The following is a 15140-nucleotide window of genomic DNA, read 5'->3' as shown; positions in this document are numbered from 1 at the left end:
GAAATAAATAAACAAAACTGACCCATTTGATGATAAATAAACAAAACTTGACCCATTTGAATAAAATAAACAAAACTGACCCATTCATTATTCATTAAACACATTGAACCCATTCATTATTGTAAAAAAACCATCTTCCTTGACTGTTATCAGGTCATCTTTAGCTCAACCATATGTTTAAATAACTTAAATGAAATTTGATGATAAAAAATTCATATAAAGTTTTTAATAATTTGCTTTGGCATTTGTTAGATTTCTTCATGGGTATGAATCTAGCAACAGCTGGGTTCTCCTGAAACTCAGTTGACATTACATTAAAAAAACTATAACACAATAAAAAAACTATAACACAATAAGTTAGTGAACTAAAGTTTAATAGATTTGTCGACCTAAAAATGTTAAAAGTAATTGTACCCAATATTTACGAACAAATGCCAATTGCCTAAGAGGGTGTTGTAACTTAAGTAGCCTACAAAATCAATAGATACATTCATAAAATTCAAGATGAAATGAAAGTGATTTGAGTTATTATTGTCTATTTAATTTTATTGTATATACATATAGGCGTGGTATTACCTTGTAGAGCTTTCGCAACTCAGTCATTTTCTTCCTATGCAGCCTACAACCATCAGCCGCCACAAAACATATATATCTTTCTGGTTTAGTTTTCGAGATCTGCTAATAAAGAGATATCTATCACTTTATGGTCTAGATGCACATCCACGAAATTTCATACAGTGACTCGTGAATGGTTATATTACAAAAGGGGGTGAAATACCTTGAGTGAAAAAATGAGGGCAGCCACTGGATAATAATGAGAAATACTACTTCCAATACCTCTACAAAGAGAGTAAAACAATACAAAAAACGCAATCAATCATACCATAATGAACAAATAGCACACTAAAAACAAATGAATAAAATGGGTGCTTGCAACCATCACAATTAGTGTTGACTCTTATAGTAGTATAACAATATGTAAAACTAAACTTAAATATAAAGCCTGAAGTGACATAAATGAAGAATGTTAATGATGAAAATGAAATACCTTATTTTATTTAAAGATCTGCATCTTTAGAAGCTTGAAGTCTTCACCTTTAGCCATTTCGTTACGAATCGAATCCATTATTTTTAAAGTGTTTAACTTCGAAAAAATGCTGTGAAGTTTCAAATATTTAAACCGAGGCCCGCAAAACAGATAAGTACCAGGACTCCAATCTAAGGTTTGTAACTTCAATAAAAGCTACACTTAAGAATATGTATTTTGTAGGTAACATACAACTTATGCAGTCATATTTGATCACACTTACGGTCTTAAATATAGAGTGGTAAAAGTAATACAATCGTGGTGAAAGATTAAAACATACAGTCTTATTAGTTATGTGATCATTGCCTTTGAAATTTCAAATATAGATTAAAAAAAAACACAAACCGACCTACTCTTACTAAATGGGTCAAAATTTCACCTTAAACTAAAACAACTACTATATTAGACTAATTATGCACACATTCGGCAACTACTCGAATCAACATTATCTATGTGTTTGACTGTGACGACCCGGAAAATTTCGACTAATTTTAAACCAAACTCTCGATACGATTTAATATTTTTGACATGATAAGAAAAGTCTGTTAGGTTGAGTCTCAAAAATTTTGAACTGCTTCATATGTTCAATTGACCTTCGTCCATTCCCGACGATTCACGAACAATTATTTGTAAATAGATAGGTATATATATATATATATTAATTTGCAATTTTATATAATTCAATTATTAGAATTCACTATGTAAGATAAAATAAAATATGATATTATAATAATTATTATTTAAAACATAATTATAAATAAATATAGTATATTAAAAAAAAATATTAAATGAATGTAATACTCGTTGGACGTTTCGATTATTATTTAGAGAAGTTTTATTTCAAACTTATATTATTTTAAAATAAACGGTGATCAGAAAATGAGTGATATAAATTTTAGGCTTATTAAAAACATATTTAGAAGCTAATTAATAAATTTCAACACTTTTTATATTTTACCCAGAATTGAGCGGGACAGTTGATGTGATTTTTATTTAATAATTAATAACCAAATTTTACATCATAAAGACAGAACTAAATAAAGATGATTAACAAAATGTTAGAATTATTCCAGAGACTTGTCATCCACCACTAATTAACAACGGAGCACGGTATACTACCCCACCAAATTTTGTCAACAAATAAATGACAGCTGGAGGCGGCTTTTAATTTACTCATGTGATTCAATTATCTGATGGTTACTATATTTGATTGATGCTTTATTGATTGATCACATATTAAACTTATACATACATTACACAATCATCCTCACCTACTCCCTCTATCTCTCTCCTCTAATCTCATTGGTGAACTCACTTCTGTGTTATATTTCCATGAAAGACTAAAACATCTACCATCTTTTGATTACTACAACCACACTAGAACTACCATCATTTTTGTGGGTTTGATTCCTATTACGTTTGTTTACTTTCTGTTTTGAGTTGAAGAGCACACAAACAACCATCAAATACCATCACCTAGCTTGCAAATCATTTCACCATCGAAACCATCGTGTTCCTGTTTCTGTTTCAAGCAACCAGAACCAATCTTCCTCACCTACTCTCTCTCATCTCTCTCTATAATTCGAATAAACAACCACCATAGGTGATCCTTACTGTTAGCCAAGAACCAAAACCATAATAGTCACTTTCAACTTGCAACCATTAAACACTACACCGTTCCTGTTTTCTAAGGCAGCCCAACCTAAACCGAAACTCATCTATTATTTGCTACATCTGTTTTCTATTTCATGTTCTAACGCAAACCACCACCTTCTTTTTATTTCCATTTTTGTCGAATCAAACCCAACCATAATTAACTGCTACAACTCATTCTACTGTAGCTCGTACTCCTGGTTCTACTTTCGGTTAACATCACCAAGAACACCTTGATTTACTACTATTCCGATCAGGTATAACATTAACCGAAAACCATATGAAGGTTGCAGCTATTTTTCGTTTTATATGCTGTATTTTTCGTTTTATATGCTGTTTACTACAGCTTGTTGTTAAACACTGACCAAAGAGCGCTCATGTAACATCCCGCATTTTTCCGTTAAATTTATTTTTAACACCGTCTTTTTTTTTAGATAATATCTTTCGTTATCTAAATTCGCATCTTTCGTTAACTAACGTTCTTAATATTTTCGTTATATGATTTAACATCTCTCGTTTACTCTAGCGTTTTTAAAATATTTGTTCTGTTAATTCACGCACACGCTTTGAAACTTGAGGGACCGAAGTTGCTAAGTGGGCAAACTAGTTGACTAGGTCAACTAGTCAACCCACTCTTTCCACCACTCATTCTATTTTCACCTCCTCATCTCTTTCTCTCTTTCTCTACTTCCATTTTTGAACTCAAACACCCAAATCATTCATTCATCATCTAAATTCGATCTATGAGGCTTACAACAAAACAAATTAGATATTCATGATCCTCTCATCATCCTCTACATTTTGGTACCAATTTCATCTCGTTTGGGTAACATTTCTAAAACTCTAGATTTCTCTAATTCGTATTTTTAACTTGAAATGGTGTTAGTTAGTGTCTATGGCTCGTGTCTAGCATGAATATTGATGTGTGCAGAGGTGTATACGAAACAGTTATATTTTTATTGCGAAATACTATTAAATACGATACAATTTTACACACGTTATTTATTTATTTATAGAGTGAAAATACCTAAACCTTGCTACAATACTTATAGGCAGTGTACCTAATCGTACAGTAGTGTAATTTTTAGTAAGTCCGGTTCGTCCACAGGGAACTAGCCAAGTTTAACGCTATATTTTATTTTAAACTATATTTGTATATAAATAAATATATAAGTAGTATTATTATTATAAAAAGAGGGTTTTACCGTTTAATGACCGGTTTGTCAATTTTATGTCTTAAGTCGCAGTTAAAACCTAATGTAAAATATTAAAAATAAATATAACTTAATTTAAAGCGTAAAGTAAATGACAATAATTAAAGTGCGATAAATTAAAGTGCGATAAATAAAATGACGATAAATGAAATTGCGATAATTAAAAAGTACGATAATTAAAAATGCAATAAATAAAATGATAGTAAATAAAAGTGCGATGAAATATCAAATAAAGGAATTATGCTTATTTAAACTTCCGTAATCATGATGTTTGACGTGTTGATTTTAGTTTAGTACCATGGGTTAATTGTCCTTTGTCCTGGATTATTCGATATGTCCATACGATTTTGTCCATAATAGTCCATCATTCATAAATATAAAGTGCGAGAGTCTTCGTCAAATTATCCTTATACCCGAAGTCAAATATTCCAACTAATTGGGGATTCGAATTGTAACAAGGTCTTAATACTTTGTTTAATGAATACACCAGGTTATCGACTGCGTGTAGTCCAAGGTTTTACTACTTTGTTAACAATTACACCAATTACCCTTAAATGTAATCCACCCCTGTTTCAACAAGTCTATTGACTATTAATCCATTCCCATGTCCGGTAAAATGAACGATAATTCGTATTTATAGATATCCCGCCCACCGTACCCGATAAAGCGTATGTGGTTATATATAGATACGTCAAATTGTAACCTTTATATTAAATTGATGAGGTATCGTTTAGTTAATATAAAGCCCATTAATAGCCCATAGTCCAATTTCCACAAGTGTCGTTCTTTTGTTCAAACCTCAATTATGGTACAAAGCCCAATTACCCAATCTTAATATTTAGCCCAACATCACGATTACTTAGCCATTAATTAAGAATAATAATAACTTAGCTACGAGACATTAATTTAAAAAGGTTGAACATAACTTACAATGATTAATAATAGCGTAGCGTTACACGGACAGAATTTCGACTTACACACTTACAACATTCGCTAACATACCCTTATTATTATTAATTTTAAATTAAAATTAAAATTATAAATAAATATATATATATATATATATATATATATATATATATATATATATATATATATATATATATATATATATATATATATCTGTGAGAGAGAGAGAGAGAGAGAGATTGAATTAGGATGCCCAAAATTCGGCCAAAACTCGCGAAATTTATAGACCTGGCCAAACTTTTTGCTCCATGCGATCGCATGGCATTTGTGCCTTCTGGCCATGCGATCGCATGGCCTGGGAATCCAGCTCAGAATTGTTTATTTGCTAGTTTGCCGACGTTTTTAATATATAATATAATATATATAATTTTAAGAATTAATTATATATTATATTATATTCATGTGCATAGTTGACTTGTAATTTTTAGTCCTTGCGTCGCGCGTTGAGAGTTGACTCTGGTCCCGGTTTCGGATTTTCGAACGTCTTTTCGTACTATTTAATATCTTGTACTTTGCGTTTCGCGGCTCGTACTCTTGTAATTTCTAGACGTTTCTTATCAACAATTGGAACCACTTTGATTGTACTTTGTACTTTTTAGCTTTTTGGTCATTTGCGTCTTCAATTCGTTGAATCTGTCTTTTGTCTTCACCTTTTATTTTTTAAACGAATATCACTTGTAAATAGAACAATTGCAACTAAAAGCTTGTCTTTCTTGAGGGATAATGCTATGAAATATATGTTCGTTTTTAGCATTATCAAACATTCCCACACTTGAGCGTTGCTTGTCCTCAAGCAATATAGTCTTGAAATAAAAATACTAGAATCACTTCTTTATTCTTCACACTTTGTACATCAGTGATTTCGATTTGGCGGTATGAACAATGATAGTAACGTTGTGGTTTACAGTCCCACATGACTATGAAATTTTAGATCCTTATGGAAATTGGATCTTTATGAAAACATTTGATCTTTTAAAAATTAAATCTACCTTTTACCCTAGATAAGTTTTCCGGAATAACCCTTCATCGGTGTTTGCGAAATTGTTTTTGTGGGTTTGGTGGGTTTCAGATTTGAAAATTTTAGCTTAAAACTTGCGGTTTTGTGTCACCCACTTGCTAACCTTGTATTAGGAAAGCAACACGTCCAGTATACTTGCTCTGTATATTACCTTTCGGTAAACTACCGTCCGGTTGTAAAGAAAAGCGTTGAACAAGCAACTGTTGAGACAATGTCCCGTGACATGCTTTTGATTATGGTCTATATCGTGTCGGATGCAATTACTATCCTTTGTAGGAGCAATAGTAAAGATCACCCTATAGTTTTTCGGTCTGGCACAAGGTCCTGTCTTTGACCATGCTATGCAACCACCGTTCTTACTGTTGACACCCGATTTGGTTCAGGTGACCTAATGAATTCCAGGTGAATTCCTAGTATTTTACGTTCAATGATAATGAACGTATTAAAAATAGGGTTTCAGAAAACAAATCGGTTTGTAATTTTGATCAAAATATTTTCTCGTTCAAGCTCGAGTTTAGATATCATTGAATTCCATGAGTTTGAATTCTCAATCTTTAAGGTCAATCTCAAGGATTGAGTAATATCAGTCTTAAAAGCTGATTTTTGATCTTTAAGGAGATTATCCTTTCTGGGAATCTGATTCATTAGTCTTATAAGCTAATTTGCATGGTGCCCCCATTGTACGAGACAGATCCTCTCATGGTTAGGATAAATCTGACCACTTGGCGACCCTATTTGATGCTGAGGTCCGTGGATTTCCAGCTGATTTTCGAGAAAACTTTTCAAGGTTTTTCGTAGACTCTACAACTGGTCTGGACGACAACTTCCTGACCTAAATCAAGAAGCGCGTGTATTTTTCTCTCGGAAGACTTTACTTCCTTTTAATGATGGAATTGATTCATCGTGTAGATCCATCTTTCTTTCAAATATATTACAATTTTTCGGGTAAAACAGTTAATTTTGTCCAAAACAAAAGTATCTTCAATTATTTGTACAAAAATATGTGACATATGTTCTAAATAACTTGGTAAATTTTTCCCACACTTGGCTTTTATTTTCCTTTCTTTGCCTTTTTATTTTCTTCTATTCCATTTTAAATGAATTCTAACATTTTGGGTTGTATCTTAATTTATGTCCTTTCCGAGGTAACAATAATTTCGGTGTTAACACCTAGTTTTATCGTTCATAAATTTGTATAAACAAGATTTTGAGTTCATTTAATTGAAAATTTTGACCAATTTTACTAGAATTGGGTAGTCAGTATATAAGACTAGGGCTGTTCTTTATTATCAGAGAGCACTAGATTCTAATACAACTACTGCGTTACTAGTATTTTTAATGGTAACCAAGTGTTTAAATTTAAAATTTTAAAAATCCGAAAGAATTTAACCCCTTCCCACACTTAAGTTCTTGCAATGCCCTCATTTGCAAGAAATTAGTAACAATTTAAATTATTGAGGGTGATTAGCGTAGAAAAATGATTACATTTTACCAAAATTTCCAAACATATTGGCGTTTGTTTGTTGAATGATAAATGGTGCACATCATTTGTTCATTCCGTCTTGTTGTTACATCACATTTGTTTTTCGTTTTGTCGTCAAAATTAGTAGCTTTTGCTGAACTTAATGCCAGTCTTTGAAAGTTCGCTGTTTTACCCTGTTGTGTACAATTGATAATATACATACATACAAATAACATGCATGGTAATTTGAAATGAGACTTAACATTCGACTTTCAAATCAAATATGAAATATTAGTACAACATAATAAAAAAAATTAAAACTTACATTAAAGTATCACAATATTATATGTTTAAACATAAATAAATAGAAAATATAAAAAGATAAAAAATCATATAAATCACCAACGAAACTATATCAATCTGGATAGGGGTTCCAGTTCATGTTGTCAGGCGGGTTCCACGGTTGGTTATAGGTGTACTGATAGGCCTGGTTAGGGTCGTAGAGAGTAAATGATGGTCGCATATCGGGCTGGTGTGGAGGATAGTAAGCAGGTCGGGTCGGTACGTAGTTATTTGGTACCTGAGGTGATAGCTGGCTCATGATCTGATACTGATGATAGTGCCATCTATCATGCTGTCGTTTCCTGGAATGCTCGTACACATTCTCGGCGTGCCACTGCTCGAACTGACTAAATCTAGCCTCGTTTGTCATTTCTACCTCATCTATACGCTGATAAACGTCAGTAACAACCTCCCTAATGACATCCCTAATGTCATCCGCTTCCTCCATTTCCTCATCTGAACCTCTCTCTACCTGTGGATGATGACCATCATATGGTACTGCCTGATTGCGTCTGCTCTTTAATACCTTTGCACCCTGATAGACCTTCAATCCTAAAGTATCAACCTGTTCCCTACACACCATCAGTGGACCCCCTTAATCCCTATCTACACCCAAATACTCTCCAATGAGAGTAACAAAAATACCTCCTCCTATTATTCCCCCGTCCTGTATTTCTGCCACCATTTTGGACATATAAAAACCAACACAGTAGGGGATATTAACAAAGCTTCTAGGGTTTCGAATACACTTAAGGTAAAATAAATCATGTAAGGTCATCTTCTCCTTGTTTTTACCTCTTTGTGTAATCGAATTAGCTAAAAATCTATGTATAACACGAAGCTCTGCTTTGTTAATATCTAAATAGGAGTGTCTTCCTCCCAGCGTAAAAACATTATAATTTGACATACGCCTCCAGAATGCGTCCGCGTCAAAATTTCTATCTACCCGCTCCCCATGATAAATCAAATTTGTACAATCGGGTAGTAGTAATTCACCAGGAGTGTAAATCTGTAAAGCCCTGGCCATGTCCAGCATGGACATCCTGTACATCCTACGGCCAAGTAAAAATCTAAGAAAACTTCTATCATCTAACCTAACTACATCCGCATTAAGTGATATAGTACTCATAAGCTCAACACACCATTCCTTATATACAGGCCTACGAATGGTGAATAAACGTTCCCAATCGAGAAAAGAAGAGCTGACATACCTTTGGATCAGATGCTGCCTAAATGAGTTAACTAGTTGGACCCTTTCTAAAGGCTCCCAATCGATTACCCTCGGTACTTCTACATTTTTCTGTACCAGTTTAAATTTGTTACTTTGATACGTCGGGTAATCTCTCCAACTTCGATCAAATCTCAAATTGGGATGCAACTGTTCTTCATAAATCATTGGGTGTTCTATTATTGGATGAATCGGAAATTGTACGTAGGCATTAACATATTCTTGTTGCGGATCATAATATGGTATGTGTTGATCAGGTTGTTGTTGTTGTTCCTGTTGTTGCTCCGGTTCATATTGTGGCTCATATTGCATCTCTGGTTGTGGTTCCGGAGCAGGTTGCCTAGATGATGATGATGCACCATCAGTATCGGTATATCTCTGCAAAACACATTAAACACAAAAAATTTGTGCATCTAAATATGCATTATTGTTAGCAAAATAACAAATTAAAACAATTATAATAACATGTTTAATATGGATTAAACTCATACTCATTTTCACAATTTTAACAATTCTACACTTTTTCAAATAAGCATTTATGAAAATGTTTACAAAGTTCATAAGCATTCAACTCAAATAACATGTTAAAATGACCATTACTAGCAATTAAACAAGTTTCAAATGGCATTTACATCAATTTAATTAAGTTCATGAATTTTAGACCTAAAAAGTCTACTTTAATTCTCAAAAATCATGTTTAGGATCAAAGTTTGGATCATTTAGCTACCTAAACATGTTACACTACTTAATTTAGCAATAATTCATGACAAAAATCGGTCATAACCTGTTTATATCAAAAAGCCTCAAATTGCTCAAGAACACAAACCCTAGATTTCTAAAATTTTTGAAGTTTTTGGCTTTAAATCATGTTAAATAGCATCAATCTAGGTTATACATGCAGAATATACTAACAATTTAACTCTAATTACACTAAAAATCAACAAAATTAAATTAGGTAATAATTAGCTCAAGAACACTAAAATTCAATTTTAAAGAGTTTTAGGGGTGAAATCTTTACCTTCTTTGAAAAACTTCTGAACAATTTCATGATTAGAGCGGATTATAGCAAGAAATATGGTTGAATTTGATGAAAAATTGATGATTTTAGGGTGATTTTAGGGTATATGTTCGTGTATGTGTGTGTGTTTGTGAGAAGCAGCAGAGAGCTCGTGGCCTTTTTGATCCTGTCCAGATTTCTGGCCTCATGAAATCGCATAAGGTTACAGGGTAAATCTCATGCGATCACATGAGGTCCCTGCCCATTTTTTTTTTTTATATAAAAACCTTATACTTTTAAAACAAATAATTAATTAAAAATTAAAATTTTATTTCTTTTTAGGATGAGGGCGTTTCGGATCGTTGTCCTAGTCCGTCTCTCTACAAAATTTTAAAATTTGTCACTTTTTAAGCGTTGTTTTAAAAGCAAAGATTTTTGGGTTTTTTTAATGTTTTTGGCATACTTTAATTCAATAAGAAAAAAAATAATGATAATAAAATTTCTCGTCCCTCCCTTGGGTAAAGCAATTTCGGTTCAACGACCTAGTTTTCAACTTACGACGAATTTTTAGAAATCACATTTTTAACTTAATGAAATAAAGTACATTTTTGTTTTTAAATTCACACCAAACTTAAATTTAAAATGCATAAAATTTCATATTAATATTATTAATATTTTTGTACATTAATTTTACAAACTTATATTAAAAATATTAATTTTTAAAATATTTAAAAACTTAAATATAATGATTTAAAAAGTTTACAATATTAATTTAATATTTATATATTAATTTTAAAAACAAGATAAAAATTAAAATTAAAAATCTTTTTGGTCTTTTATCCCACTTTAATCAATCAAATTTTATCAAAAATATACGCCCCTCTTTTCGGTAAAGTAATTTCGGTTCCATAACCTAGTTTTACTCCTGACGAATTTTTGAAATATTTTGGGTTGATTGATTAAAGATATTTATACCTTAAGAATAAACGGTAAATTTCGCAGTGATGTAATAAATTTTTGTATGATATCAATAATTTCGGTTACGCATACCTAATTTTATTGAATACCAATTTAATACTTTATAGCGAACGATTCAGCGTTTATTATCAAAAGGTTAAAAGCAATAAAAATAAAAACTGTACATACTTACCTGTGAGATAGAATTCTCAGAGACCTGCTTTAGCCGACTCATAGGAGAGTCGTGTGATTTGGTTTTCCATAGCTACATAAGCGTAACCTCGATTCTTCAATATCTTTTCTTCTAAACATATGAACGGTCATTCTCTGCATAGAGTAACAAATTCGGTATTTGAATATGTTTGATTGTTTGAACATTTACCTTCGTGTGACCATTTTCCGCATTTATAACATCTTTCAAGGTGTCGTGCTCTTCTTTTTGTTGCGAATTTTGATTTTCCTTTACCAAAATGTATCTTATGATGATCTCTCCTGAGTTCTTTCCTCACTTCATCACATTTGCCTCTTATTACTGACACCAGGTCACTCGGGAGTGTGTCATTATTACGTTTAGTAATCAAAGCGTGTAGCATTAGACCATGGTTCAAATCTAAGGAATTCTTCATCTCGTAAAACCTAAAAAAAAATAAAAATTCAGAATAGAGGGAGAAGACTAGTTCTTTAGGGTCTGCTAGGGAAAGACCATTCGGATTCCATTCTCGGAAACTACACGAAAACAGAATATCTAACTCTAACAGAAATATATATTACCCTTAAAAGATTCTATTCTCCCCACACTTAGTTAGCTGTGGTGTCGAAATTGTGATTAACTTTGTTTACAACTTCCATTGGATCGTGTATGTAATGTTTAACTCTGTGACCATTAACTTTAAATTCAATCCCATTTGAATTTATTAACTCTATTGTTCCATATGGGAAAACTATTTTGACTATGAATGGTCCAGACCATCTTGATTTCAGTTTTTCAAGAAATAGCTTGAATCGTGAATTAAAAAGAAGAACTATGTCTCCTTCTTTAAATTCTTTTGAACTTCTGATTCTTTTATCATGCCATTTCTTCGTTCTTTCCTTATAGATTAAGGAATTTTCGTATACTTCATGTCTTAATTCTTCTAATTCGTTTAGCTAACTTAACCGTAGACGTCCAGCTTCATGTAAATCAAGATTACATGTCTTCAAAGCCCAAAATGCTTTGTGCTCAATTTCTACTGGAAGGTGACATGCTTTTCCGTAAACGAGTCTAAAAGGTGTGGTTCCAATTGGAGTTTTGTAGGCTGTTCTAAAAGCCCAGAGTGCATCCTCCAATTTCATGGACCATTCCTTCGGATTTGATTCTACGGTTTTCTCTAGAATACGTTTTAATGCTCGGTTGGTATTTTCAACTTGTCCACTTGTTTGTGGATGATAAGCGGTTGAGATTTTATGAGTTACTCCATATCTTTTGAGAACTTTCTCAAGTTGATTATTACAAAAATGAGTACCCCGATCACTTATTAAAGCTTTCGGTGTTCCAAACCTAGCAAAAAGACGTTTTAAAAAATTGACTACAACTCGTGCATCGTTAGTTGGGAGAGCCTGTGCTTCCGCCCATTTAGATACATAATTAATGGCAACGAGAATGTAGAGATTATTATGAGATTTTGGAAATGGACCCATAAAGTCAATACCCCAAACGTCAAATACTTCACATACTTGAATGACATTTTGTGGCATTTCATCACGTTGACTTATTTTTCCGGCCCTTTGACAAGCATCGCAGGATTTACAAAGAAGGTGTGCGTCTTTGAAAATTGTAAGCCAATAGAATCCAGCATCGTAAACTTTTCTTGCTGTGAGTTGAGACCCATAATGCCCTCCTGTTGGTCCTGTGTGACAATGGTTTAAGATTTGACTAGCTTCATCTCCGAATACACATCGGTGTATTATTCCATCGGGACAACTTTTAAACAAATGTGGATCTTCCCAGAAATAGTGTTTTATATCACTAAAGAATTTCTTTCGTTTTTGGTACGACAACCCTTTTTCAAGGAATCCACATACTAAGTAGTTTGCATAGTCTGCAAACCATGGAATTTCATTATAATCTATCTTCAATAGATATTCATCAGGAAAGTTATCTTGTATGGCCGATTCATTTAGAACTTCTAATTCGGGATTTTCAAGATGAGAAAGATGATCAGCGGCGAGATTTTCTGCTCCCTTTTTGTCTCGAATTTCAATATCGAACTCTTGTAAGAGTAAGATCCAACGGATTAATCGTGGTTTGGCATCTTGTTTCGAAAATAGGTATCTAAGAGCAGAATGGTCGGTATAGACCACCGTTTTAGCTAGAACGAGATATGAACGAAATTTGTCAAAAGCAAAGATAATGGCAAGGAGTTCTTTTTCAGTAGTTGTGTAATTTGTTTGTGCTCCTTGTAATGTCTTACTAGCGTAATAAATCGGTTGAAATCGTTTTTCAATCCTTTGTCCTAAAACGGATCCCATTGCAAAATCACTTGCAACGCACATGAGTTCAAATGGTAGATTCCAATTTGGAGTTATCATGATCGGCGCATTAGTGAGTTTTTCTTTAAGAATATTAAAAGATTTGATGCATTCTTCCAAAAAGATGAATGGAGCATCCTTTTCAAGGAGTTTATTCATAGGAGTGGCAATTTTAGAAAAATCTTTTATGAAACGTCGGTAAAAACCGGCATGCCCTAGAAAACTCCTAACTCCTCTAACATTGGTGGGATGTGGAATTTTAACAATTACATCTACTTTAGCTCTATCCACTTCAATTCCTTCCTTTGAAATTTTATGACCAAGAACGATGCCTTCTTTAACCATGAAATGGCATTTCTCCCAATTAAGAACTAGATTTGATTGTTCGCATCTAATAAGTATTCGTTCAAGATTAACCAGACATGATTCAAATGTATCACTGAAGACTGAAAAGTCATCCATGAAAACTGTGATGCCTCGTACAAAAACATCGTGTACGAATCATCAACAACAGGATCATTACAAGGTTAAGTACTATATGATGTAATAAAAGAAGTTGCATTCACGATAAAAAGATGACGTCATAACTGACGTCAATTGTTTTACACCAACAGTATGCTTCTACAAATAGCAAGCATGAATAAATGTATGTGACCCTTAGGTCGTTACAAAACATAGTTCAAAAGTATTAAAGTTTGAATGCAAGATAAACAGTTCATGCGGTGATAACACTAGAGCAGCGGGTGTCTACGGCAAGACTAGCACGACAGCGGAAGCAAATAACCTTAAGCACCTGAGAAAAACATGCTTAAAACGTCAACACAAAGGTTGGTGAGCTATAGTTTAAGTATAACAGTATGTATGGTAGGCCACGAGATTTCAGTGCTACAAAGAGCGTTTCAAAATAGTATGATAAAGTATATGTTAACCGTGGGCACTTGGTAACTACCTTAATGTTTATACCCCCTGAAAGCATACTTGGCAAGTGCGTATGTTTACGAATTATTAAACACTCGTTAAATGCTAGCGCTACTAGCCCGAGTGGGGATGTCAAACCCTATGGATCCATATCTAAGATTCGCGTTCACCGGTTCAAAAACCAATGACTAAACGTTACCGAGCTAAAGGGAATGTTTCTGCCGTTATATAACCCACACATATATAAGTTTAAGTACTCGTGCCTAGTATGTAAAACATAAAATCCGCATGTATTCTCAGTTCCCAAAATAAGTTAAAGTAAAAAGGGAATGCTATAACTCACAATGATAAAGTAGCGGTAAAGTATGACTCGGAAAGTAAGCAAGTAATGAAGGTTGTCCAAACGGGTCCTCAACCTAAGTCAAATAGTAATAAGTTAGTAAATCGTCCGAATAGGTTTAAAAGTATGTAAATAAGGTCTTAAGGGTCATCATCATTCATCATTTAACAAAAGGTGTAAAGTAGATTTCGTTCATGAAAGTAGTTTAAAACAAAGGCTGAGTTCGGTCAGTCACCACAGCCTCTATACCTATTGAAATAAGGTGAGACCAGTGGCCATGGCTCCGTATATGAGTCCTTTAAGTGTGGTAAAATTTACAGAAGCAAAATCGTCTTCGTTTGACAGTGGCGACGGTCTAAGTGTGAGTAGGTCAGAAATTTCTGCACAACGTTAAAAGGACATAGTGACGATCGGAGGGCCATAAATCCTAAACCGTAACTCGGATTA

General features: G+C 33.2%; 1 long non-coding RNA gene across 1 annotated transcript; it reads right to left on the bottom strand.

Annotated features, from left to right (window-relative positions):
- Positions 1-203: 203 nt before the first annotated feature.
- On the bottom strand, positions 204-1187 carry LOC139872640 (uncharacterized). Its single transcript, XR_011767119.1, has 4 exons — positions 1049-1187; positions 779-839; positions 577-675; positions 204-469 (listed from the first exon to the last, which is right to left on the bottom strand). It is a non-coding gene; the product is annotated as an uncharacterized lncRNA (long non-coding RNA).
- Between the last annotated feature and the right edge of the window lie 13953 nt (positions 1188-15140).

Source organism: Rutidosis leptorrhynchoides, chromosome 10 (genome assembly GCF_046630445.1).
Source record: "Rutidosis leptorrhynchoides isolate AG116_Rl617_1_P2 chromosome 10, CSIRO_AGI_Rlap_v1, whole genome shotgun sequence".
Taxonomy (NCBI): domain Eukaryota; kingdom Viridiplantae; phylum Streptophyta; class Magnoliopsida; order Asterales; family Asteraceae; genus Rutidosis; species Rutidosis leptorrhynchoides.
This window is presented reverse-complemented; position numbering and strand designations above follow the sequence as displayed.